At 43.2% G+C, this 27031-nt stretch overlaps 1 protein-coding gene across 2 annotated transcripts in view; it reads left to right on the forward strand.

The window, feature by feature from the left end:
• DOK5 (docking protein 5) overlaps positions 1-27031 on the forward strand; it is a 150777-nt gene that overhangs the window by 14148 nt on the left and 109598 nt on the right.

Raw genomic sequence — 27031 nt, forward strand, 5'->3', positions numbered from 1 at the left:
ACAATACGGAACCTGAGCTCCAAGCCCGCGCCCGCAACAGCAGGGGCCCCCGCAGAGAGAGGCCTGAGCACCACAGCTGGGGAGGGGCCCCGCTCACCGCAACCGGGGAAGGCCTGTGTGTCACACCCAAGATCCCGTGCACCCAAAGATGAATGAGTAAACACACAACTTTTAAAAACTGAAAAACATTAATGTTAAGAATGTGTTACCTTAAAAAAAAAATGTGATTGAATGTGTTGTTGTGGTGGCTTTTCCCCTCATTAGTCTGTGAGCCACACATGCGTACAGCTTATTCTTGTCTTGCTTCCTGCTTTTTTTCTTAGAGTTCACTAAGTATTTGTCGAATGAATGACTGAGTGAATTGAAGAATTGCTCCAAGCTCTTAACTGTATCATTCTGCCATATTGGTGAGAGTCTTTCTGGGAAGGGGCCAGACACTTCATGATCTTATCCACGTCTCCTTCAACATTCCAGTGAGATACCTGCGCAGGGCCCTAATTCTTTCTCCACCATTGTCTGGGGTTATTTTTCCTCACTGGGCTTGACATTTCAGCATCCAGTGGCCAACCGTGGGAAGGCTGCCTTGGGTTGGGTGGACCATCGTGTTGGCACTGCATTGCGCCTTCCCGATCTCCACCGTCTCTTCAGGATGGAGCCTCTCGAGCCCTCTGGAAGTGCTGAGAGTGCTGTCGACAGCTCTCGGCCCAGCCCTGTCCTGATGCCGAAAAGCTGCATGCCCGACGCCAGGCCCCTTTCCGGGGCGTGTCCTGGCCCCAGTGGGTGCCCCCGCTTGGGACAGCTGTGCAGGCAGCCAGCTCCCGGGGTGGGGTCTCCATGGGGCACAGTGCACAGAACGTCACAGCTGGCCCACACCTGATGTGGCTTCCAGAGCCCTCCCGGGAGATTTCTGGATGCACGTCTCCTTAGAGCCTGCTTCCTGCTAGGAAACTCGATTTGCAATCGCAAACCTGCAGCCCCGTCTTCCAAAGAGGGAGCCGAGACCTTGGCAAGGGTGTGTGTGGCTTGACTTGCTGGCCCATCGTTTCTGCCTGTGTCTCACCGAGTGTTCTCAACACCAAAACGGTTCTTCAGTTCACTTTTCATAAAGTGGAAGTTTGGTGGCTTGTTTCATTTCTTATGTTGTTAAAATGCCAGTCTCTTCAGCAGACTCATCTAATGAATGAATTAGGAGGATGCTGCCACTGGCTTGTCACCCTGCATTTGGACTCTGTGCACTGTTGATACCAACCATGGTTTTCTCAGAAAGGAAGAAGCTCCAAATAAACAGTAGGCAAGAATTGTATGCATATTGCTTTATCTTTTACTGCCGGAAAGGCCTGATTACAGTTCTTTTTCCTGAGTACCTGTTTGGTGGTGGTTTAGTCGCTAAGTCATGTTGGACTCTTGCGACCCCATGGACTGTAGCCTGCCAGGCTCCTCTGTCCATAGGATTTTCTAGGCAAGAATAATGGGGCGGGTTGCCATTTCCACCTGTTTACACCATTATAAGAGGAGAATTCTGATTGTAACTTGTAGCCAGAGGGAAGGAAGATGCTTTTGTCTGTGGATTTGATTCCATTTTAATCCTGGACGGGGCACCTGGCCATCAGGTAGCCCACGCAAGGAGAGAAGAAAATGTGATTTTTCTTCAAAACTGTCACCTTCCCTGGGCAACTGTGAATTTCCGGAGAACATTTATAGCATAAATGGAGTTCCGGGAGATATGCTGACTGGCAGATGTTTCGAGATCGATTAAAGATTTAGAAAGAAGTACGTTTCCCCAGGCTACTGGACTACCTTTTAATGAGATTGACAGTTTTACACATGGGACGGAGAAACTTCTTTATCACACAGAAATAAATTTCTGAAGTGAAATCCATTTGAGAGAGATGGATACAAGATAAAGTGTGTGAAGCAGTTTCGACATTTTACTGGCGTTTAACTTTGAAGTTTCTTTTTCAGAGATAGATGAAGCTGGGTCTTTCAAAGATGAAAAAGATCCTTTTATTAGACTAATTTCTCTAATATTAACTCAAAGAATGGGTCAACTCTCTGCCGGTTAAGGTCATGCATTCTGGAGAATTTGTAATCATGACTTTAGTTGGGCACTGGGCATATGGAGTTAGAAATTAGCAGATTTTCATTTTGTCTTGTAAAGGTTCAAATGGAGAAAGTCACTGGCGTATTAGTTGAGGAGATGACTAATAAGACTGTCAGTGTCATTAGAAGAATGCATCTTACTATTCTCTGAACGAGAAGCAGGCGAGGGAAGATTATGTTAAATTTAAGGAACATATCAGTTCAGGCTTCGAAACCAGAGGGGATGGCTCCTGGTCACACGTCTTGTATAACAGCTGTGCTTTCCGCTAAGAAGTAGGGCGCTGCGGGTAAAGTAGGATGGGTGGTCATTTGCTTTTTAAATTTTATGCTTTTAAGTTTATTTATCCATTTGTTTATTTTTAGTGATGCACATTTGTACCTCCTGTAATACAGTAAAAGGACAGTATCATGACCCTAAGTGGCCAGACGTGGAGGACAGTGGTTGGAAGATGACTTTTATTTTTAGTGAACATATTTTACTTCTAAATTAAGAATTCATTCTCTACGTGGCAAGGGCATATCCTCATCTATTGTCTTATCCTGAAAGGCAACATCCAGTAACATCACTGACTTTTCCTCTCATGCATCTCTTTGGAACACGGGAGAATCACAGATCCTGTTCATTCCTGCGTGAAGTCATCACATGGGACCTCCACTGAGTATTTTCTTTTGCAGGAGAGGAAGCTCGGCCATGTGACTTTCTGCACCCTAGCATAATCATTATGGCTTTGCCAAAAACATTGTAAGACATCCTCACAGTTTGAATGAAATGTATTTTCCTTTAGCGATCACTATTCATGTTTTAATTAAGACTGTTGAGAGCTCAGGGTTTCAGCAACATCTCACGATCAGAAATTGGCAGATTACATGGTCTTTTTACATATCTTATTAAGTTTATCAAGGGAAGAGCAGCAACTCTAGTTTGTCAAGAGAGAAAGATGGGATTTGAATTCTATATTCAAATATTTAAGCTTGGCAGGCAGCTTCAGCAGTGAGAGACTGTGGTCCCTTTGGAGAAAGGTGAGAAGGAAGTTGGGCCAGATTTTCAGAACAAATCAAGCTGATTTGGAATTTCAGTGTATTTCGATAATATGTTCACTTCCGATGTTCTGTATCATTTTGCAAGTGTTGATGTTTGCTCTTAGGTAGCAAAATTACATCCAGTATTTCAGAGCCCTGTTCTTGGTGAACGGTATAAATTGTGGAGCCCAAATCCTTTGTTTAGGATAATAATAGAACACAAGGAAAAATCATGTCCCTTCAAGCTAGTTTTGTAAAGATTTGTTTCCAAAAGCTATTGAATAGTATTTTTGTAGGTATTGACCCTCCAGCCAAATAAAGATTTTTCTGTGGAAGAATAAAGCCAGCCAATTGCCATGTCAGTGTGGTTGGTTATAATTTGTAGAAATGTAGAAATATTGATAGAAATGACTAGGAACTCTATGAATCAATATATAGTGAATTTTGACCTAACAATGATAGCTGGTGGTTCCAGTATGATTTGATAACAGTTCAGTTTAGTTCAGTTCAGTCACTCAGTCGTGTCCGACTCTTTGCGACCCCGTGAATTGCAGCACGCCAGGCCTCCCTGTCCATCACCAACTCCCAGAGTTGGGAGTTCCTCTTTCAGTATCCTATCATTTTGCCTTTTCATACTGTTCATGGGGCTCTCAAGGCAAGAATACTGAAGTGGTTTGCCATTCCCTTCTCCAGTGGACCACATTCTGTCAGATCTCTCCACCATGACCCGTCCGTCTTGGGTTGCCCCATGGGCCTGGCTTAGTTTCTTTGAGTTAGACAAGGCTGTGGTCCTAGTGTGATTAGATTGACTAGTTTTCTGTGAGTATGGTTTCAGTGTGTCTGCCCTCTGATGCCCTCTTGCAACACCTACCCTCTTACTTGGGTTTCTCTTACCTTGGGCGTGGGGTATCTCTTCACGGCTGCTCCAGCAAAGCGCAGCCACTGCTCCTTACCTTGGATGGGTGTATCTCCTCACTGCCGCCCTTCCTGACCTTCAACGTGGGATAGCTCCTCTAGGCCCTCCTTCGCCCGCGCAGCCACAGCTCCTCGGACATGGAGTTGGACCTCCCGGCCGCCGCTCCTGGCCTCGGGCATGGGCTTGCTCCTCCCGGCCACCGCCCCTGGCCTCAGACGCAGGGTAGCTCCTCTCGTAGGGCACTTAATAATAGTTGGGGGCATTAGGCAAGGCTTTGTGTGCACGTACAGGGGAGTAAGTTGCGACTCATGACCACATTTTATAAATGAACAAAGTAAAGGTCAGAGCAGTGACATAGCACGTTCTAAGTCACGTGGCCAAGTGAGAAAGCAGGATGAACTTGGGATTGAGCTTGGGCACATTTCATGGCCTCTTGGAACAGCATTTACATGACTGAGCAGCTGAACATGTTGGAGTTACTCCCTTTGGAAGGGGAGTGAAGATTCCTCAATGCCATGTTGGATTTTCTGTGTTCATCATCTTTTTGAATCTAACACTGTAAGTCACATTCTATTAGCTTCGTTTAAAGTTTCAGGGAAGTCAGGGTCAAAAAAGCTAGACGTTGTCGAGAACGACAGGAATGGCCCACGACTGAGCAGTTTCGAGCTTCTCTGTCTGGGGTCCCACCGTCCATCTAGTTCTGTTATTTACACCAACACGGAGGCAGGTGCACCCAGAAGTTTCATCCGCGTGGTGTACGCATCAGGAAGTGTTGAATCGCACATCACTCCCGGAGACCCAGAAGGGTGTTCTGCTTATGCTGCAGCTACTTTACTGCTGTTGAGCCGGTTTTAGTGGAATGAATGCTAAGTGGGAAGAGTCACCACTTCCATCGTATCTGGCCAACTTAAAAGGGCCGTTATTGTTGCTGAGATCAAGGCACGGAGAGCTGAAGTAATTCACCAGGGCCACACAGACAAGACCCCACCTCCGTTCCTATCCATGGCTCGTCACACTGTTTGACTGAGTGTGCAGCACATGGTTAAATCTGGGTTGGAATTCATTCTCAAACCTTTTTGATATACTATCTTTGTCCTCCTTTTACAGGTGATTTAGGCTTATAGAGAGTACATAATCCAGTCAAGACTGCCCTGCTAGTAACAGGAGATGCAGGAAGTTCAGACCATGCCTTTCTCTGCTTAACCTTTGCAACGCAGGTCCACCCAGTCTTTAACATTTTTATATTAGTAACAGGACTAACTAAACATTTTGAGTTACTCCTGTAAAACTGCCTCTTTTGGATACTTTTCTTGCACTACTTTTTACCTGATGCTCTGAAAGTAAGAAATGTTGAAGTTGCTAATGAGGAAAAGAGTAAGAAACGGAATTCAATGAAATCAAAGTGAATGTCATACACTTAATTGACTTGAAAACCAGTGACAGGAGAGGGCAGCTGGGTGTCTGGGTGGTCTTTGTGACTGCCTTTAAAAAATAGAAAATAGAAAAATAGACTAATAGTCTAAAGCTGGGCTCCATATACAGGCTCTTCAGAAGAATGTTAATAACCAAGATCGTCTCAGTCAATATAAATTTGAACACGGGACACAAAAGGGACAGGAGAGAGCACATTGACGGCAGTAAATCTTTTCTCTTTGTACTGTTACAGTTTTGCTGGGTTTTCCCTTAGTTTTCCCTGTAATGAAATTACAAAAACCTAGTACCCCAGTGGCGCCCGCTCCAGCGCTCTTGCCTGGAGAGTCCCAGGGACGGGGGAGCCTGGTGGGCTGCAGTCCACGGGGTCGCTAGGAGTCGGACACGACTGAGCGACTTCACTTTCACTTTTCACTTTCATGCACTGGAGAAGGAAATGGCAACCCACTCCAGTGTTCTTGCCTGGAGAATCCCAGGGACGGGGGAGCCTGGTGGGCTGCCGTCTGTGGGGTCGCACAGAGTCGGACACGACTGAGCGACTTAGCAGCAGCAGCAGCAGTACCCCAAAACAAGGGTGCTATTTTAGTATATCTCTTTCCATTTCCCCCATGCTTCTAAAATTTTTCATGGTTATAGCTATTATACATTTATTGTGTCATATCCTATGTACGTTTTAAAATATGTTATATACATTTTCTCAAATGGTTACATAATCTTTCAAACTATAATTTTAACATCTATAGTACTCTGTTGAGTAAGTACATAATCTACTTGATAGTTAAAAACAGTTAAACTGTTTCTAATTCAAATAATGCTCAGGCTTACATTTTTGACCATGTTTTAGATTATACCTTAATAATCAATGTGATTATGAGGCTACAGCATTTAAATGTTTTTATGACCATTGATATACATTATGAATTAACTTGCCTAAGATCCTTAGCAGTTTATCCTGCTATCAGCAATGTGTGAAGTGATAAAGGCCAATTTTTAAGACGGGAAATCTAGCAGCCTGCCATAGATGAAGCTGACATTCTATTTGTTTCAATGTCTTCCATTCACTGATTATAGAACGTGGCTCTGAATCCTGAACTCAGTAATAAAGTCATAACCACAGTCCTCCATGTAAATTTCTGCCCTTAGCATGAAGATATATGTAGTGCTTTTTGATTTCCTTCGTTCAGACACTCTGAAGATTCTTTAGCTCAGTTAGGAATTTCATTATAATTAGAGAAAAATTAGATATGCTCTTTGCGATGCACATGAGTTTGAGTAAGCGCCAGGAGTTGGTGATGGACAGGGAGGCCTGGCGTCTGCAGTCCATGGGGTCGCACAGAGTCGGACGCGACTGAGCGACTGGACTTGCGGTGGTGAGCCATGCTGTCTCCAGCCGATAGAGAACTACTGCCAAATGAGCTCAATGACCATGTTGATTTCATTTGTTCCAAAACTGGAAAGAGGATCTGTTTCTGAATTTTGAGCAAATTTTAGTTCCTCAGCTAATACTCTGAAATGTGATTTGCTTGTTATACTTGCTGACAGCAGAGAGCATTGGATTTGTTTTTGTGGCTTATGCTGTTTATTAATTATATTCCATCGATAAAGCAGTTTACATCTGTGAAGCTGGAGAAGCTAATCAAGGAAGAGTGTGTTCTTTCTGGTGAGTTCTGTCCTCGTGCGTGGCTATTTGTAGTGTGTGTGTGGCTCTTTCAGAAACCACATCAGTGACTGAGGCCTGTTACACCAGTGACCCGGGCCTTCCTAGTGGCTCAGACGGTAAAGAATCTGCCTGCAATGCAGGGCACCTGGGTTGGATTCCTGGATCGAGAAGATGCCCTGGAGAAGGGAATGGCTACCCACGCCAGTATTCTTGCCTGTAAAATTCCATGGACAGCGGGAGCCTGGAGGTCTAAGGTCCATGAGGTCGCAAAGAGTCGGACACGACTGAGTGATGAACACACACACGCACCAGTGACCTAATTATTCCTCTAGTTTAAAATATTTAATGACTGTACATTCATTTGGAGGTCCATTCATTCATTTATTTAATACCTTTTTACTGAGTGCCTACTATGCGCAAGGGTTAGTTCTGGGTACTAACAGATAAACGGTGAGTTGAAAGAAAATGTATTAACGATAAATGTGCTCATTTAACCTGTGGTTTTAATATTATTATAATGATTTCATGCTATTTAAATGAAAATTTTTATAGGTATTCACATGGCATAAAATTCCAGCATTAAAAATTAAAAAATAGTACGCAGCAAAAATTCTTTCATCCTGTTCCCCAGTATTATCCAAATAGGCCATCAGTGGTATAGCTTCTTATGGCTTTTTTTTTTTCAGCTGTATGTCAGGCATATATCAACATATACATATATAGATAAACATATATATATGTTATTTTTTGCACTCCTTTCCCCCATGTATTTGGTGTATCTACTATATACTTTATTCTGCACTTACCTTGTATTACTTAATAAATTTGGAAATCTCTCCTCATCATTACTTAAAGATCAATTTCATTTCTTTCTTTTTCTGGCTTCATGGTTTCCCACTGTGTTAAATATTTTGTTAATTTGGAATTCTTAAATTTATTATCTCCTTTATTACGATTATTATAAATAGTTTGCAAAGAGCATCTTTGTACATAGGTTTTATTCCTGGAGGTCTTTTTTCTTTCTGGCCATGTCAGGCAGCATATGGGATTTTCGCTTCTGGACCAGGGGTTGAACTGACACCCACTGCGCTGGAAGCACAGAGCCTTAGCCACTGGCCACCAAGGAGGCCCTAGGTGTTTTTCCGTAGTAAGTGAAACTGTGCCTTTAATGCCAGGTGATTTTTTTTCTGGCTATTGAAAAATATTTTTCAAATCATAGCCTGTACTGATCCCCAGTGTGTAGAATGCTGTATTTGTGTAGGAAGGGAGGGGAATGAGGCTGTGTATTTGCCTTTGTATGCACATCCTAGCATTTGCGTAAGAAGCTGACTGTCCTTGCAAATAGGTGACTAGTTTCGGAGATATAAAACTCAGAGGAAGGAGCTAATCAATAAATACAGTCAATCAACCAGTAAAATACAACTGAATAAATCCATAGTAAATACATCAATAAATACTATTGAAATCATTGGGAAATTTGAACCATATGAACATATCGCTTTTAAAAATCATAGAATTTCAATTTTAACTGTAAAGTTAAAAAACGGAGCGTCGTTCTCTGTTACACTTCCGCTTTCAACCTACGCATACGAACGGCTTTCTTTTTAGGATGCTGGTGCCAGCGAGTGAAAATGTCACAAAGTACACGCGGTCATGCAGTTTGTTCATTGGGAGGATCTAATTCATAGGTTTGCTGCTTTTATCGCTAGCTCTTTTTTAAAAAAATTGCGTTAGAATATGGTTGATTTACAATAATCTGTTACTTCCTGCTTCAGGTGGAGTTGGGTTGAAATGGGATTGTGAGACACAGGGTGTTTTAGACCCATAGTCTTCAAATTTTTTTGATTACATAATTCATTCAATTAAAAGAGCCACTCCTGGGATTTCCTTGTCGGTCCAGTGGTTGTGACTCTGAGCTTCCACTGCAGGGGATGTGCGTTCAGTCCCTGGTCGGGGAACTCAGATCCCACATGCTGCGTGGTGTGGCCAGATAAAAAGTGACTCAGTATTTAATGCTTATTCTTTATATACACGCTCTAGTATCAGTTCATATACAGCAGTATTATATTTTAGAAAATGTTTCTTATTTATTCAAGATACACACAAGTAAACACAAGTTTTAGAATGTTTTCCTTCACTTCACTGAGCCCTACTGACTCTTCCAGGCAAAGGGAATTGCACAGGCAGAGGCCTGAAGGTAGAATAAAGCATGACCCACGTGGAGAACAGCAGCAGCTCACCGTACCTGGAGGGAAGCCTGTGGGTGGGGAGCTGGGGGCGATGATGGTGAGGAAGCAGGCAGGATCGTTTCTGGAGAGCTGCGCAAGGTGCTCAGGGAGAGGGACAGGCTGTGGGGACGCTTTTGTTAGATGCCTAAACACCCGTACGATGGGAGGTTGGTTGTGGGTTTCAGGCTCGAGGGGGTGGGCGTCCAGCATTTTGTACGATGGGAGGTTGGTTGTGGGTTTCAGGCTCGAGGGGGTGGGCGTCCAGCATTTTGTACGATGGGAGGTTGGTTGTGGGTTTTAGGCTCCAGAGAGCGGCGTCCAGCATCTTGGTAAGCACTTTACATTCATTCGTCTTTACTGTGCAGTGCGAGGTGGTGACGAGGACATTGATTATTGATTGGAATAGTCTCCTTTCTCTCCTGTCCACTTTCTCTAATTAAATTCTGTAAGTTGAACTCATGCTGGTGAAGACCAGAGCTTTGATCACAGAGAGGAATTTCATTCCAGGACAGACGGTACTGGATCCCTACCGCCACGGCTCCAGAAGAAGCACCCAACACTGCCTGGGGTCCAAGCCAGTGAAAACTGCCCAGTTACACCAAGATGTAAAAATGTCCACCAGAGGCTTTCAGACAGGAGTATGGACAGTTTTTGTTTCTTTTTTTAGTACTGATTTACATTTCTTTTATTTACTTTGTTTGCTCACACAGAATTTCCTGGAAGTGCTTTTACTCCAAGAAGCAGAATTATTCCTTTTTCTTTACTGGAAGATTCTCTTTTCTGACTTCCTTGATGAGGCTGGTGTGCAAGGGCTGTTTCTCAGTCTGTAAATGCTCAGTAATTAACAGTCACACTTTATGCCTAATCCTAAAATATGCGTAAGTGAAATAGCATTTTTTAAAAGCCTATTTTAAACTTCATACTTGTACAATTTTTTTACCTTCTGATTAGAATTAAAGAGAATAAAGCCCTTTCATGATAAATTTTCTGGCCATGGTGAAGAAACGTGTTTTAATGCTCATCTCTTTAAACCACAACCAGAGATATATACTCAGAAAATCACTTTATATTAATGGCTAATTGGAAAAACAGACAATACTATTAGAACATGGAGAGAAATAGCATTTGGGCTTTCAAAGTGGATTCTGTATAGGATCCCACGGCCTGGTATAAGATATAAGAGAGGACACTTCTCCTTCCTGGTTTGCAGGAATCCCGCTTTGCTTTACTTTAGTTCCCTTACGTCACCCTGGCTTTGCTGGATTGAAAGGTTGCCTGGCTTGTGCAGCCCCTGGACCAGAATTACTCTTCCTGCTCGGCCATTGGGAGCACAGCCCTGTCAGCAGATGCATCCACTTGATTTCACCTCTGTGCTTTTGGAGTTGAAAGCGCAGCCTTGGCAATGGGCGTACGTCAGAGGGCTCAGCACGACCAGCTAGAGACACTGTCTGACCGTGGTGTTCACGCAACAGCGCAGAGTAACGGCGTTCGCGTCCGAGGATGGTCAGAGCCGCGACTGCAGAAGCCACAGCAGCAGCAACCGCTCCCATTTGGTGGGCATTTTCTTTCCTTTAAAATTGAAGTATCGTTGATTTACAGTATTAGTTTTGGGTATATGGGAAAGTGATTCAGGTATATACATATATATTTTCAGATTCTTTTCCATGATAAGTCATTACCAGATATTGAATATAGTTCCCTGTGCTATACAGTAGATCTTTACTGCTGATCTGTTTTATGTATAGTAGTTTATATTTGTTAGACCCATAATCCTAATTTATTCCTCCCCCCTTCCTTTCCCCGTGAATAGCATTCTTTCATATTGAAATCTGCACTTTGATTTACTATTTCAAAAAATGCACACTTTAAAAAAAAGAAATATGCTATGAAGGGTAGACTCAGTTTCAGTGATACTGACTTGATTTTGGCCCTAGTCTTTGTGCAATTATTGTACCATGGTTCTGGGGAAGGCGATCATAAGAGGTTCTGCAGCTGGAAGTGGAAGAACAGGATGTAAAGTAATTAAGGAAGGAGAGAGGAACGAAAGTGAGCTTCTGTGTGGTGCTGACCACGTTTCAGAAATTTTGCATCAATTTTTTGTTCCTCTTAACCAGCCTGTGACACAGGTTTGCTTCCTGGACTCTACAGGACACCAGATTGACACTGTCTCCTCCCTCTTACTCACCAGCAGATCCCAGGTTGTTTGGGGTCATGATATACCCAGCTAAACTAACCACGTTTCTCAGCTTCTTGGCTGGGGCTTCGGAGCCAGATGGAGTTAATGGTAAAGCCCTTTAAAAGGGGGCAAAATCAACTGGTAACTTGTCTCTTACCCTTTTCTCAGAGTGTAACATGGGGTTGTAACAGGAGGTTGAGCAGCCACTTCAGGACTGTAAGTGGACAAGCCACAGAATTTGGTTTCCTGTTATATTCAGCTGGAATACAATTCCCAATAAGTAGATAATAGTGCGTTCATGCTCAGTCATGTCTGACTCTTTGTGACCCCATGGACTGTAGCCCTGGGAACTCCATGGGATTTCCCAGGCAAGAATATTGGGGTGGGTTGCCATTTCCTTCTCCAGGGGATCTTCATGACCCAGGGAACAAACTCATGTCTCTTGTGTCTCCTGCATTGACAGGTGGATCCTTTACCACTGAGCCACCTAGGAAGCCCAAGAATAATAGTAATAGGAGTTTATTGAGCTTTAGCTGAGTGTATATGGTCTGTCAGGCAGAGTGCCAAATGGTTTCTCTTTATGATTTCATTTACCTTGCCTTCTGATCCTTACTGCAACCATGGAGTTAATGATGGTTACAGTGATCTCCCTGTTTTACGAGTGAGGAAATCGAAGCCTAGAGATTACAGGTAACTTGTCCTTGAGTGGTTACGTGTGAACACTGGTCTGTTCCAAATCTTAACACTGGTCAGAATCTGCCTGAAGTCAAGAAAGGCCTCTACACTTGGGAAATCTAATCCCAGTTCTTACTACTACTTAACCAGTTGTCAGCTGATACACTAGCAGTGGAATTAACTGCTCCTCTGCGTTGTTCTTCATGACTTTCTACCACTGATGACCTTGTCTATCCATTTTGCCTCTGTATCAGCAACAAGGACTTTTTCCTGGTGAGAGCGATGGCTCAGCGTAGAGGAAATACAGGCTTTGGTTTCAGAAAGCTATGTTGAAATTCCACGTCTGCCATTTCAGTTTGTTATTGAGTTACCCAACGTCTGAACCTCAGTTCTATAAAGCGAAAATAATCATGAGACCTAGGCAACAGAGCTGTTGTGAGAATTATGAGAATTAATGAGTAATTGTCAGATAATAGATGATCAGTGAATATTAATTCTAGATTACTGACACCTAGTAACTACTCAAAAGTGAGCAGTTCTTTTGGAGATTGTTGAAGATATTGTTTCAAAAAGTCAAAAACTCAGAAGCCCTTGAAGCAGCTTGTACCATGAATAAGTAAAGAGGGCTGGGTAGGGATTCTGGGAAAATAACACCTGCCCTGCTTCAAGGAAGCAGTCACTTCTCACATCCAGCCCAGGGATCCAACTTTGTCAATTCTTGCAATTTTTCTTTTCTTTTTTTAAGTGTACTTTTAATTGGAGGATAATTGCTTTACAATGTTGTGTTGATTTCTGCTCGACAACAGTGTGATCAACTGTAAGTATACATAAGTCCGCTCCTTCCCACCTTCTCCCCTTTCTCACCGCTCTAGGTTGTCATGGAGCACCAGGTTAAGCTCTCTTTGTTAGATAGCGTCTCTCCACTAGCTGTCTATTTTACACATGATAACGTATATATAGGCTTCCCAGGCGGTGCTAGTGGTAAAGTACCAGCCTGGCAGTGCAGGAGACTTAAGAGATGAGAGTTCAGTCCCTGGGTCAGGAAGGTCCCCTGGAAGAGGAAATGGCAACCCATTCCAGTATTCTTGCCTGGAGATCCCATGGACAGAGGAGCCTGGTGGGCTACAGCCCAGGGGGTTGTAAAGAGTTGGACATGATGGACATGAGTTGGAGCAAGCTCCAGGAGTTGGTGATGGACAGGGAGTCCTGGCATGCTGTGGTCCATGGGGTCGCAAAGAGTCAGACACGACTGAGTGACTGAACTGAACTGAACTGAAGAGACTTGGCACACACGCAGTGTATATGCATCAATCTTACTCTCTCAATTATTGCAACTTTTAAAGCAAAATCAGAAGTCCAAGTCTATGTGAAACTTGATTTTCAAATATTAGTTCATTTATATATTTTTAAATGCTCTGTGAGCAAAAAAATAAAAATCTCCATATTCCCTTGCAGGCTGCCATCCTGCCATCACGGATCATTCATTCATTTCACTGGTTCATTCAACAAGCTTTGGAGAGGTTAACTTAATTCAGAAGTGAGTCACAAAAATGACTGCAGAATAAGACTTTCAAAGAAGATAAAAGACACTGAGATTATTAATGTTGGAGAAAAGTGGGCTGTGGGTTGACTAATTAATAGTTTTCAAATACATGAAGGATTTTAAGCAGTCGATGTTGGCTAATTATCCTCTGTCTTGCAGAGAGTAGAACAAAAAGACAGTGATTCATTTTAAGGAGAATTACTATGATGAAATAAATATGAAAAAATTCAGCTGCTGGGACTGATTAAGTTTTCAACAGAACAGGGGAACAGGCTGTGGACCCTTATTTTGTGAAGACTTAAAAAAATAGGAAATGTTATTGGGGGGATATATGTGTATAATTTGAATGATGTTGGAATGACCCCAACATCTGGAATGCTGAGACCGCAGTTACTTATTCTAAAGGGATTTAATTACCGACACCCAACCTTTGGCACTCAGTTCACTGCAAGGTACAATTCAAGACAAATCCCTAAGGATTTTGGATTCTGATTACTTGAGAGTCTTCTGCCTCTCCTGTGCTGTAACTGCTCTTGTTACTGGACACGTGCATTGAATAGAGGGCTCCTTTCAGAGATACAGACACGAAGTCTCCCCTGGGGAAGTCATATCTTCCAGCTTGATGGATGCCAAGTTGACACCTTCCTCCTCTTTCATTATTCTGAATAATTCTGCAAAGCCCTCCTCATTTCAGTACTGCACTGGGCATGAGAATTTGCCTTTTCCACTTGTCAGAAGATGTCAAGAGTTTCTCGGAGTCCGCGGTCATACTTCAGTTTTCAGGTAGAAGAGGAATTCCAAGGGTCCCAGAAATGGCAATAAATCTCTGCTCTAACTAACTTTGCTTCAGGTGTGCTTTAAAAATTCGAAGCTTAACAGTCTTAAATATTCTCTTTCCTTTTGCTGGAAAGCTGCAAGTTATTTTAAAATATATGGAAGGTTGCCTAGTAACTATAGCTTCACTAGCTGTGAAAGAGAGGTTTTTTTTTCCTCTCTTTCTCTCTCTCTCTTTTTGCTACAGAAGAGCTGTCAGGGAAGAGTCTTGGAAAATGAGGTTCATCGAGAAATGAATGAAAAATAAGACATCTTTTGGGAGTTTGGGCTCACATAAAACTGACATTAGCAGGAACATGAAAATTAAGTTTGTGTTTGAGGCAATAAATAAGTTCAAGAAAATCATCTCATTTATCTTTGCATATGCTGAATAATTTCAGTAATGTGTGTTATAGTTGAATTATGAAAATACTGTATTTCACCTTTCTCTCTGTCTCTCCCGTCTCTTCTCTCTCCTTCTCCTTCTCCTCTTAAATGAATTAGTCTGCTTAGGCTGCCGTGAAGAGTGCTGCAGACTGGGCTGCTTAAACCATGGAAATTAGTTTTCTCATGGTTTTGGAGGCTCAGTTCAAGGTGCCAGCAAGGTCCCTGTCTGGCATCGAGGACTTTCCTTCTTGCTGGTAGATGGTTGCCTCCTGCTGTGTCCTGACATGGCCTTTCTTCTGTGTTGGTAGGGAGAGAGGGATCTTTGATGTTTCTTCCTCTTATAAAGACACCAATCCAGTTGGATCAGGGCCCCACCCATTTAACTGTAATCGCCTCCTTAAAGACTCAGTCTACAAATACAGTCACATTGAGGGTTGGGTCTTAAACATAGGAGTTTGGGGAAGACACAGTTCAGTCCATAGAAAGTAGTGTGGGTAATCTTAGTGTTCTGTGGACTCAACTTTAGGCTTTGAGATAGGAAGAGTTAATTATAATTGACCACCTGAAGTGAAGTAAAAGTTGCTCAGTCATGTCTGACTCTTTATGACCCCATGGACTGTAGCCCACCAGGCTCCTCTGTCCATGCAATTCTCCAGGCAAGAATACTGGAGTGGGTTGCCATTCCCTTCTCTAGGGGATCTTCCCAACCCAGGGATCGAACCCAGCTCTCCTGAATTGCAGGCAGATTCTTTAGCATCTGAGCCACCAGGTTTCAATTGACTTCATAACTGACTTTATTTCTCGTTTGAATTTTGCTTCTTTTAGCCTAGTGGGAAACAACCGCCAATCAAGATGATCAAGCTGTTTTTGCTGAGTCAGTCCAGGCTTGGAACTGACTTACTGAAGAGCTCAGTGTTGGACTTCGCAGAGTTCTGTGGGGGTACTGGGAACTCTGTGAACTTACAGTAGTACTTGGTGCATAGTTTGAGACCCAAAGATTGTTTGTCTTTTTCTTTCTTTCCTTCTTCTTCTTCTTCTTTTTTTTTTTAACAGCTGTTTGACAAGGAAAGAAGAAAACGGAGGGAAAATGCAGTTTAAGTTAATAGAACCGTAAGTGCTGCTTGGATTAGTACGACGATACGGGAAATAGATTAGTACTGTGATACATGAAACCTAGAGTCAATTCATTTAACAAGGATTTATTAGTTACCACCTCAGAGCAAGGCACGTGTGCTCAGTATGTTAGGATGAACGAGACAGCAAGGTCCCTGCCCGGAGAACGTTCCTCCGCAGTGTATTAAGCTTCAGTCTTCTAAAAGCATAAGGGTGTTAGACTTTGAAACAAATGTTTTTCAGGGAAGGTAAAATGCGTTCATAGTTTAACAGAGGGCCAGTCTGGTTCACGATGGTTTTAGGTATGCGGTAGGTGCAGGATGGGTTAGGGACAGCCAGTTGCCGTCTAACCTTGCAGAGGGACCATGATGACCTTCTTTCTGTTCCTTTCTGTTAAACATTCTTCTGCGTTCTTACTAGGAACCCAGCCTTGGAAGGGATGCGCAGGTTTTCTGTGTTCCTTTGAAGCCCTGTCCTGGGATCACCCTTCCTTCTCGTTTCTGTGTCTGACTCAGTTCCTCGTTTTCTGTCCACCTGTTGGCTCCTCATTCTGATTTGGGGACATACACTACTGTCCTGTTTTATTATTAACTTTAATTATGTGAATAACACGTAGGACATTCTCATTGTAGGAAGTGAAAGTGTTATAAACAAGTGTCCCTTGGCAATGTCATCCTGCCTTTAACTCTTTAGCATGGGCAACTGTTGTTATCAATTACCACATATGGTTTCTAGGCATTTGCATAAATATGTACATCCATAGAAATATTAGTTCTTTGGCATGTGAGTTCTTTTATTTAAATGATATCCTGTATGGACTGCACCAGTCCCAAAGAAAGGCAGTGCCAAAGAATGCTCAAACTACCGCACAACTGCACTCATCTCACATGCTAGTAAAGTAATGCTCAAAATTCTCCAAGCCAGGCTTCAGCAGTATGTCAACCGTCAACTTTGAGATGTTCAAGCTGGTTTTAGAAAAGCCAGAGGAACCAGAGATCAAATTGCCAACATCCACTGGATCATCGAGAAAGCAAGAGAGTTCCAGAAAAACATCTATTTGTGCTTTATTGACTATGCCAAAGCCTTTGACTGTGTGGATCACAACAAACTGTGGAAAATTCTGAAAGAGATGGGAATACCAGACCACCTGACCTGCCTCTTGAGAAACCTGTATGCAGGTCAGGACGCAACAGTTAGAACTGGACATGGAACAACAGACTGATTCCAAACTGGAAAAGAAGTACATCAAGGCTGTATATTGTCACTCTGCTTATTTAACTTATATGCAGACTATATCATGAGAAGCACTGGGCTGGAAGAAGCACAAGCTGGAATCAAGATTGCTGGGAGAAATATCACTAACCTCAGATATGCAGATGACACCACCCTTATGGCAGAAAGTGAAGAGGAACTCAAAAGCCTCTTGATGAAAGTGAAAGTGGAGAGTAAAAAAGTTGGCTTAAAGCTCAACATTCAGAAAACCTGGATCATGGCATCTGGTCCCATCACTTCATGGGAAGTAGATGGGGAAACAGTGTCAGACTTTATTCTTTTGGGCTCCAAAATCACTACAGATGGTGATTGCAGCCATGAAATTAAGACGCTTACTCCTTGGAAGAAAAGTTATGACCAACCAAGATAGCATATTGAAAAGCAGAGACATTACTTTGCCAACAAAGATCTGTCTAGTGAAGGCTATGGTTTTTCCAGTGATCATGTATGGATGTGAGAGTTGGACTGTGAAGAAAGCTGAGGGCCGAAGAATTGAAGCTTTTGAACTGTGGTGGTGGAGAAGACTCTTGAGAGTCCCTTGGACTGCAAGGAGATCCAACCAGTCCATTCTAAAGGAGATCAGCCCTGGGTGTTCTTTGGAAGGAATGATGCTAAAGCTGAAACTCCAGTACTTTGGCCACCTCATGCGAAGAGTTGACTCATTGGAAAAGACTCTGATGCTGGGAGGGATTGGGGGCAGGAGGAGAAGGGGATGACAGAGGATGAGATGGCTGGATGGCATCACCAACTCAGTGGACGTGAGTTTGAGTGAACTCCGGGAGTTGGTGATGGACAGGGAGGCCTGGCGTGCTGCAATTCATGGGGTCACAGAGAGTCGGACACGACTGAGCGGCTGAACTGAACTGAACTGATGGACTGCACTGCAAGATATTTTACTTACGTACCCATAGAAACACATGTGCATAAGCAGAGGTGTAGAGCGACGATCATTGCATTACAGCTTATATTGGTGTAAATTAAAAGCAGCATGTAAGTTGGGACTTTCCTCGTGGTCCTGTGGTTGAGACTTCGAGAAGCTGATATAGGGGATGTAGGTTCGATCCCTGCTTGGGGAATTAAGATCCTGCAAGCTGTGCAGTGCGGCCAGAAGATTTAAACAAGAAATAGCGGAGAAGCCCATTAATAGAGGCCAAAGAGCTATGAATTATGCTCACTGTGGGATTCTGTGCAGCTGCTGAAGGAGTGGAGGACACGCGGCATGAAACACACACACACTGACCTGGGAAGGGCTTCTCGCACTCTCTGCCTCATGTCCACATTTCCATCTGTTTAGGACACAAGACTGGGAGCTGACTGTGGCTCAGATCATGGACTCCTTATTGCCAAATTCAAACTTAAATTGAAGAAAGTGGGGAAAACCACTAGACCATTCAGGTATGACCTAAATCAAATCCCTTACGATTATACAGTGAAAGTGACAAGAGACTTAAGGGACTAGATCTGATAGAGTGGCTGAAGAACTGTGGACAGCGGTTTGTGACATTGTACAGAGGCAGGGATAAGACCATCCCCAAGAAAAAGAAATGCAAAAAGGAAAATTGGTTGTCTGAGGAGGCCTGACAAATAACTGAGAAAAGAAGAGAAGCAAAAAGGCAAAGGAGAAAAGGAAAGACATAAGCATCTGAATGCAGAGTTCCAAAGAATAGTCAGGAGAGATAAGAAAGCCTTCTTCAGTGGTCAGTGCAAAGAAATAGAGGAAAACAATAGAATGGGAAAGACTAGAGATCTCTTAAAGAAAATTAGAGATACCAAGGGAACATTTCATGCAAAGATGGGCTCAATAAAGGACAGAAATGGTATGGACCTAATAGAAGCAGATGATATTAAGAAGAGGTGGCAAGAATATACAGAGGAACTGTACAAAAAAGATCTTCACGACCCAGATAATCATGATGGTGTGATCACTCACCTGGAACCAGACATCCTGGAATGTGAAGTCAGGTGGGTCTTAGGAAGCATCGCTGTGAACAAAGCTGGTGGAGTTGATGGAATTCCAGTTGAGCTATTTCAAATCCTGAAAGATGATGCTGTGAACGTGCTGCACTCAGTATGTCAGCAAATTTGGAAAACTCAGCAGTGGCCACAGGACTGGAAAGGGTCAGTTTTCATTCCAGTCCCAAAGAAAGGCAATGCCAAAAAATGGTCAAACTAATGCACAATTGCACTCATCTCACATGCTAGTAAAGTAATGCTCAAAATTCTCCAAGCCAGGCTTCAGCAATACGTGAACCGTGAACTTCCAGATGTTCAAGCTGGTTTTAGTAAAGGCAGAGGAGCCAGAGATCAAATTGCCAACATCTGCTGGATCATCGAGAAAGTAAGAGAGTTCCAGAAAAACATCTATTTGTGCTTTCTTGACTATGCCAAAGCCTTTGACTGTGTGGATCACAAGAAACTCTGGAAAATTCTGAAAGAGATGGGAATACCAGACCACCTGACCTGCCTCTTGAGAAACCTATATGCAGGTCAGGACGCAACAGTTAGAACTGGACATGGAACAACAGACTGGTTCCAAACTGGAAAAGGAGTATGTCAAGGCTGTATATTGTCACCCTCTGTATTTAACTTCTATGCAGCGTACATCATGAGAAATGCTGGACTGGATGAAGCACAAGCTGGAATCAAGATTACCAGCACAAATACCAATAACCTCAGATTATGCAGATGACACCATCCTTATGGCAGCAAGTGAAGAGGAACTAAAAAGCCTCTTGATGAAAGTGAAAGAAGAGAATGAAAAATTTGGCTTAAAGCTCAACATTCAGAAAACCAAGATCATGGCATCTGGTCCCATCACTTCGTGGAAAGTAGACAGAGAAACAGTGGAAACAGTGGCTGACTTTATTTTTGTGGGCTCCAAAATCACTTCAGCTGGTGATTGCAGCCATGAAATTGAAAGATGCTTACCCCTTGGAAGAAAAGCTATGACCAACCTAGACAGCATATTAAAAAGCAGAGACATTACTTTGCCAACAAAGGTCCATCTAGTCAAGGCTATGGTTTTTCCTGTGGTCATGTATGGGAGTGAGAGTTGGACTATAAAGAAGGCTCAGCACTGAAGATTTGATGGTTTTGAACTGTGGTGTTGGAGAAGACTCTTGAGGGTCCCTTTGACTGCAAGGAGATCCAACCAGTCCATCCTAAAGGAGGTCAGTCCTGGGTGTTCATTGGAAGGACTGATGTTGAAGCTGAAACTCCAGTACTTTGGCCATCTGTTGTGAAGAACTGACTCATTTGAAAAGACCCTGATGCTGAGAAAGATTTAAGGTGGGAGAAGAAGGGGACGATGGAGGATGAGATTGTTGGATGGCATCACTGCCTCAGTGGACATGAGTTTGAGTAAACTTCGGGAGCTGGTCTTGGATCCAGAAGCTCAGTGTGCTGCGGTTTATAGGGTTGCAAAGAGTTGACATGACTGAGCCACTGAATGGAACTGACTAAAATTGTTGAGTCCCTCCTGTCTTAGACTGGGAACATCTGGAGGATAGGACTTGAAATGTTCATTTTTGTCTTCCTAAGCTACCTTGCAGATGACACCACCCTTTTGGCAGAAAGTGAAGAGGAACTAAAAAGCCTATTGATGAAAGTGAAAAAGGAGAGTAAAAACGTTGGCTTAAAGCTCAACATTCAGAAAACGAAGATCATGGCATCTGGTCCCATCACTTCATGGGAAATAGATGGGGAAACAGTGGAAACAGTGTCAGACTTTATATTTGGGGGCTCCAAAATCACTGCAGATGATGACTGCAGCCATGAAATTAAAAGACGCTTACTCCTTGGAAGGAAACTTATGACCAACCTAGATAGCATATTGAAAAGCAGAGACATTACTTTGCCAACAAAGGTCTGTCTAGTGAAGGCTATGGTTTTTCCTGTGGTCATGTATGGATGTGAGAGTTGGACTGTGAAGAAAGCTGAGGGCCAAAGAATTGATGCTTTTGAACTGTGGTGTTGGAGAAGACTCTTGCGAGTCCCTTGGACTGCAAGGAGATCCAACCAGTCCATTCTAAAGGAGATCAGCCCTGGGATTTCTTCGGAAGGAATGATGCTAAAGCTGAAACTCCAATACTTTGGCCACCTCATGCGAAGAATTGACTCATTGGAAAAGACTCTGATGCTGCGAGGGATTGGGGGCAAGAGGAAAAGGGGACGACGGAGGATGAGATGGCTGGATGGCATCACCGACTCAGTGGACGTGAGTCTGAGTGAACTCTGGGAGTTGGTGATGGACAGGGAGGCCTGGCGTGCTGCGATTCATGGGGCTGCAAAGAGTCGGACATGACTGAGCGACTGAAGCTACCTTGGCTCCGAGTGGGCTTTCAATAAAGGGTTTTGAACAAGTGAAAAAGATAGTAAATGAATGACTGAGTGAAATGTGTGATTCTGAACAAATAAAAGGAACTAATGCATAAATACGTTTTGAAGATATGAAAAGAATTCAGTTCAGTTCCGTTCAGTCGCTCAGTCATGTCCCACTCTTTGCGACCGCATGAGTCCCAGCACGCCAGGCCTCCCTGTCCATCACCAACTCCCGGAGTTCACCCAGACTCAAGTCCATCGAGTCAGTGATGCCATCCAGCCATCTTGTCCTCTGTCGTCCCCTTCTCCTCCTGCCCCCAATGCCTCCCAGCATGAGTCTTATCCAATGAGTCAACTCTTCCCATGAGGTGGCCAAAGTACTGGAGTTTCAGCTTTAGCATCATTCCTTCCAAAGAGATCCCAGGGCTGATCTCCTTTAGAATGCACAGGTTGGATCTCCTTGCAGTCCAAGGGACTCGCAAGAGTCTTCTCCAACACCACAGTTCAAAAGCTTCAATTCTTCAGCCCTCAGCTTTCTTCACAGTCCAACTCTCACATCCATACATGACCACAGGAAAAACCATAGCCTTGACGAGATGAACCATTGTTGGCAAAGTAATGTCTCTGCTTTTCAATATGCTATCTAGGTTGGTCATAACTCTCCTTCCAAGGAGTAAGCGTCTTTTAATTTCATGGCTGCAGTCACCATCTGCAGTGATTTTGGAGCCCAGAAAAATAAAGTCTGACACTGTTTCCATTGTTTCCCCATCTATTTCCCATGAAGTGATGGGACCAGATGCCATGATCTTCGTTTTCTGAATGTTGAGCTTTAAGCCGACTTTTTCACTCTCCACTTTCACTTTCACCAAGAGGCTTTTTAGTTCCTCTTCACTTTCTGCCATAAGGGTGGTGTCATCTGCATAATCTGAGGTTATTGACATTTCTCCCGGCAATCTTGATTCCATCTTGTGCTTCTTCTAGTCCAGCATTTCTCATGATGTACTCTGCATAGAAGTTAAATACAGAGGGTGACAATATACAGCCTTGACGTACTCCTTTTCCTATTTGGAACCAGTCTGTTGTTCCATGTCCAGTTCTAACTGTTGCTTCCTGACCTGCATACAAATTTCTCAAGAGGCACATAAGGTGGTCTGGTATTCCCATCTCTTTCAGAATTCTCCACAGTTTGTTGTGATCCACACAGTCAAAGGCTTTGGCATAGTCAATAAAGCGGAAATGCATGTTTTTCTGGAACTCTCTTGCTTTCTCGATGATCCAGCAGATGTTGGCAATTTGATATCTGGTTCCTCTGCCTTTTCTAAAACCAGCTGCACATCTGGAAGTTCACGGTTCACGTATTGCTGAAGCCTGGCTTGGAGAATTTTGAGCATTACTTTACTAGCGTGTGAGATGAGTGCAATTGTGTGGTAGTTTGAGCATTCTTTGGTGTTGCCTTTCTTTGGGATTGGAATGAAAACTGACCTTTTCCAGTCCTGTGGCCACTGCTGAGTTTTCCAAATTTGTTGGCATATTGAGTGCAGCACTTTCACAGCATCATCTTTCAGGATTTGAAAGAACTCAACTGAAATTCCATCACCTCCACTAGCTTTGTTCGTAGTGATGCTTTCTAAGGCCCACTTGACTTCACATTCCAGGATGTCTGGCTCTAGGTCAATGATCACACCATCGTGATAATCTGGGTCGTGAAGATCTTTTTTGTACAGTTCTTCTGTGTATTCTTGCCATCTCTTCTTAATATCTCCTTCTGTTAGGTCCATACCATTTCTGTCCTTTATCAAGCCCATCTTTGCATGAAATGTTCCCTTGGTATCTCTAATTTTCTTGAAGAGATCTCTAGTCTTTCCCATTCTGTTGTTTTCCTCTATTTCTTTGCATTGATCGCTGAAGAAGGCTTTCTTATCCCTTCTTGCTATTCTTTGGAACTCTGCATTCAGGTGTTTATATCTTTCCTTTTCTCCTTTGCTTTTCGCTTCTCTTCTTTTCATAGCTATTTGTAAGGCCTCCCCAGACAGCCATTTTGCTTTTTTGCATTTCTTTTCCATGGGGATGGTCTTGATCCCTGTCTCCTGTACAATGTCATGAATGTCATTCCATAGTTCATCAGACACTCTGTCTATCAGATCTAGGCCCTTAAATCTATTTCTCACTTCCACTGTATAATCATAAGGGATTTGATTTAGGTCATACCTGAATGGTCTAGTGGTTTTCCCTCCTTTCTTCAATTTAAGTCTGAATTTGGCAATAAGGAGTTCATGATCTGAGCCACAGTCAGCTCCTGGTCTTGTTTTTGCTGACTATATAGAGCTTCTCCATCTTTGGCTGCACAGAATATAATCAATCTGATTTCGGTGTTGAACATCTGATGATGTCCATGTATAGAGTCTTCTCTTGTGTTGTTGAAAGGGGGTGTTTGTCATGACCAGTGCATTTTTTTGGCAAAACTTTGCCCTGCTTCATTCCGTATTCTAAGGCCAAATTTGCCTGTTACTCCAGGTGTTTCTTGACTTCCTATTTTTGCATTCCAGTCCCCTGTAATGAAAAGGACATCTTTTTTGGGTGTTAGTTCTAAAAGGTCTTGTAGGTCTTCATAGAACCGTTCAACTTCAACTTCTTCAGCGCTACTGGTTGGGGCATAGACTTGGATTACTGTGATATTGAATGGTTTGCCTTGGAAACGAACAGAGAACATTCTGTCGTTTTTGAGATTGCATCTAAGTACTGCATTTTGGACTCTTTTGTTGACCATGATGGCTACTCCCATTTCTTCTGAGGGATTTTTGCCCACAGTAGTAGATATAATGGTCATCTGAGTTAAATTCACCCATTCCAGTCCATTTCAGTTCGCTGATTCCTAGAATGTTGACTCTTGCCATCTCTTGTTTGACCACTTCCAATTTGCCTTGATTCATGGACCTGACATTCCAGGTTCCTATGCTCTACTGCAACTCTTATATATAGTGAGTTATATATAGAGTCAACGTTCAGAAGCAGAAATTAATTCGAAAAACATTTGTCGAAAATCGTACATTTAAAATGCTTTAATGATATATAACATTACTTTCCTATTCCTATTGTAACAAATGATCACAACTTAGTGGTTTAAAAGAACGGAAATTTATTTTCTTACAATTCTGGAGGTCAGAAGTCTAAATTGAGCCTTAAGGGTCCAAAATCAAGGTGTCAGCCGAGTCTCCTCTGGAGGCCTTAGGAAAATGGTCTCCTTGCCTTTTCTAGCTTCGCTCATACTTCTTAACTCATGGCTCCTTCCTTCATCCTCAAAGCCCTTCAGTCCAGCCTGTTTCTGTTGTCACATCTGCTTTTTCTAACTTCGTCTCTTGCTTTTCTCTTATAAGGATGCACTTGATTACACTGTGCCCACCTGGATACTCCAGGGTGATTTTCAGATATCAAAATTCTTAGCGTAATCAATTCTGGAAAGTGTTAAGATAGTATCTGCGCAGGTCCTGGGCATTACGCAGTGCACATCTTTAGGGGGCCATTTTTTTGGTCTTTCGTAGTATATCCTGTTGCTATTGACTGTTCTCGTTTTGAGATTTTGTAATGGCAGGCATCCTACCACTGACTGTCACTTCAAATGCAGATTTAGGGAGTTTTGAGCTTGTGTTCTCTTTTGCTTGTTCCATTTCAGAAAGCAAATTCGTTTCCCAAGAAGACAAATCATTTCTTCATGTTGCCCATAAAAAGCGGCATGGCTCAACCAAGGAAAGCATGCCAAGATGGACTCAGTCCCTCCTGTGGAGACGCTGGTCCCAGAAACGTGTGCTGCTCATCCAGGACGGCAGAGCGCTGGCAGTCAGCCAGCTTTGTCGGGCGACGGCGCAAGTGTCTGAAGCGCGTCTATGCAGCCCTGTGGTGTTGCGGTGATCGGGTAATGCAGGGCATGCGTCTATGCGCTCTGTGGTGTTGCGGTGATCAGGTAATGCAGAGTACGCTTCTGTGCAGTCCAAGGTGGTGGTGGTGGTTTAGTCGCTAAGTCGTGTCCGACTCCTGCGATCCCGTGGACTGTGGCCCGCCAGGCTCCTCTGTCCATGGGATTCTCCAGGCAAGAATACTGGGGTGGGTTGCCATTTGTTTCTCCAGTGCAATCCATGGTGGTGTGTAATTGGGTAATGCAGAGCATGCTTCTGTGCACTCTGTGGTGTTGCGGTGATCGGGTAATGTGTTAGCTGACAGAGGATGATCCCTGACACAATCCACCTCTTTCTAGCTCGAGTTATTTCTGACTCTTAAAGTAGACAGTGGAAGCCAAAAGGAAAGGTGTGAATAATAGTAAAATGTTCACTTGCAGTGTGTCCTGCACCCTTAGGCTAAAAATAGCATCTCAGAGTCCAGCTCCCATATTCTCATTTCCCCTCTGTGATTCCTTAAGTGGGCAGAAGTGTGTCTCATTATATAACCCTGTTATAGTGGGAAGAGAAGGTATATTTAAATATGTGTGTGGAGAATCCATTGTCAGCTACAGATACATATTTAATTACTGTAAGGGAGAAAAAACCCAGAAATTCAAATATGATGTGGGGGTTGATTTTATTCAAATAATTCAGCCTAAAGAGAACTGAGCAGTGTTGTTTAAATGGTTGTCTCTTAGGAGACAGAATGTGTATATGCATCTATAGCCCTGCTTTGTTTAAATAAAGAGGCCTTTTTGCAGTAGATGGAAAGACAAATGAGAAGAGAAAATCATTTAAATTTCACCCTTTGGAAATACTCTAGCTTGGGAACCTTCTATTGTTTTCTTTGGGTGTGGTAGAGTATGCTTTTGTCTGAGCTGTGTCTCCCCCTTCTAACATCCTGGGCTAAAAGCTTTACTGTTGCAAAGGCTCAGATCCCTCCCAGTGACAGAGAAGGGCCTCCAGCTCAGATGGTTTGGCTCCACATGTGTGTTCTATACTCACCCAGGGTCTAGGTTCGCAATAAACAATGAAAAAATTAACACAGATATTCATTCATTCATTCAGTTCCTAATTAGGTCGTTGCTGTTGTTCAGTCGCTCAGTCGTGTCTGACTCTTTGCAACTGACCCCATGGACTGTAGCACACCAGGCTTCCCTATCCTTCACCTACTCCCAGAGCTTGCTCAAGCCCATGTCCATCGAGTTGGTGATGCCATCCAGCCATCTCGTCCTCTGTTGTCCCAACTCCCAGAGCTTGCTCAAGCCCATGTCCATCGAGTCGGTGATGCCATCTAGCCATCTCATCCTCTGTTGTCCCAACTCCCAGAGCTTGCTCAAGCCCATGTCCATCGAGTCAGTGATGCCATCTAGCCATCTCGTCCTCTGTTGTCCCCTTCTCCTCCTGCCCTCAGTCTTTCCCATCATCAGAATCTTTCCAATGAG

This window comes from Bos taurus, chromosome 13 (assembly GCF_002263795.3).
Source record: "Bos taurus isolate L1 Dominette 01449 registration number 42190680 breed Hereford chromosome 13, ARS-UCD2.0, whole genome shotgun sequence".
Lineage (NCBI taxonomy): Eukaryota > Metazoa > Chordata > Mammalia > Artiodactyla > Bovidae > Bos > Bos taurus.